Source organism: Mytilus edulis, chromosome 12 (genome assembly GCF_963676685.1).
Source record: "Mytilus edulis chromosome 12, xbMytEdul2.2, whole genome shotgun sequence".
NCBI classification, from domain to species: Eukaryota; Metazoa; Mollusca; class Bivalvia; order Mytilida; family Mytilidae; genus Mytilus; species Mytilus edulis.
The window spans coordinates 71,305,943-71,307,824 of NC_092355.1; the positions used below are offsets into that span (position 1 = coordinate 71,305,943).

The following is a 1,882-nucleotide window of genomic DNA, read 5'->3' on the forward strand; positions in this document are numbered from 1 at the left end:
AATAAATTTACCAGAAAAAACTATGCATTGTCTTCTAACTGTAAAAAAAAACCTTCAATACATTATCATTACATGGCATACAAGCTATTAAACTCTAACAATTGAGCTATTCAATATAAGGACATCATTTCTTCTTATGCAGTCATTTACAAAGTATACACATATTATATCTATAACATTTCATTCCAAACCAAAACTATACAGTCCATCTGACCAATAAATGAAACACACCTAAAAAAAATCAGCACATCTAAAACCCAGGACATACATATAAGTTACCATTTACTGTAGTAAATTCAATTTTGAGACAATGACATTGGAATCAAGGGTCAAGGTCAGAGTGACCATGATCTTTATGCATACAAGGTGTTGTCTATTTATTTGCTTCAGTACACAAGTTATGCACAGTACACAAATCAGACAATGCTTTAATTGCATAAAGATCAAAGGTCAAAGTCAAACAGAGTGACCTGACTTGATATAGGACCCAACCCCCATCCCATGGTGCATCAGCAACCAGATTATTTAACCTACATTCTACAGTACAAGTTATGCACAGTACACAAATCAGACAATGCTTTACTTTTAAATTTTATAAGGGTCAAAGTCAAACAGAGTGACCTGACTTGGATATATGACCCCCCCCCCCCCCAAATGAATTGGACAAACTTTCACTTTAATAGGGATAAAAGGTCGAAGTTATGGTCAGTGTGACCTGACATTGCTTTATCACATTCCAAAGCCCATGATACATACAGACAGACATATATAGCTTCAAAATCTTTGTTTTCAGGGGGTGATAGTAATTCAGCAGTGCATCCTATGTTAAAGCAATTTGATAAATATTAACATTGATTATAACAATTTGAATTCGACATGAAACCAATTGTTAATAAAATTGTAATGAAACAACCTACTTATTAAGTCTTTACTAGAGGCAATTTTAAGTGGGATAAATAACTTTTATATAGGCACATTACCTTTAACCATTTTTTTTTAGCCTATGTTTAACAAACGGTTCAATACAAATCATGCTTATGTAATTATTATTTTTTTACAAACATTTGGTCTCAATAGCCTTGTAATATCTTGGAGAAAGAAAAAGTAGTGTTTTACCTCCCATGTTCTATTTATAGTAACATGGGGCATGTTAATTGGATGGCGAGCTGAACAAACATACAATTTTAACTAGACATCCTTAGAATGACTCAGGCCATGATTTGTTTAAATTGGCCCAGCAGTTTCAGGGGAGAAATTTAAAAAAGTTTCCAGACAACAGATGACGCTTTCAAACATATGATAACAGACAACAGGACAGTTGGAATTGTGTTGATTGCTCACACTGGCTCTTAGACAGTTTTCATTAGTTATCTTTTGTAAATACTATTCGATCGAACCTACCTTTACATAATGCTGTATTTTAATCTTCTATCTCCTATTTCTTTTTACTTCTTAATCATAAATAGACATTTCTCAGCTGATGATATATATTTATCAACTATCTAACCCGTTGGCAAGTGCTGTATTAAAATTACCAAAGCATGCATAAAAAGTTAGACAATTGATTTAACTTCTTTACTACTGACGACTAAGAATTTGATCTGAAATTAAAGTAAACATATAAAACTCATATAATATTCAGTTAAGAAACAAATTCCACTTTATAATATAATTCCGAGTTTGATACTTAGCTAAATAAAAAAGGGAAACTATTAATAAACTTGAAATTTAAACAAATAAAGAACATATATATACAAAACTAGGTTGTTAGTACCGGCTTAGTATTTTAAAAAATAATATGTAGGGAAACTTTTGATCGTTTTGTACAAAATGAATTTTCCTTTAACATGTTTAATCATTTTCTATTAATACTATACAGCTT

At 31.1% G+C, this 1,882-nt stretch overlaps 1 protein-coding gene across 1 annotated transcript in view; it reads left to right on the forward strand.

Moving 5' to 3' along the window:
* The window catches only part of LOC139499281 (uncharacterized), a 740,979-nt gene that overhangs the window by 303,861 nt on the left and 435,236 nt on the right, over positions 1-1,882 (forward strand). The window lies entirely within an intron of this gene.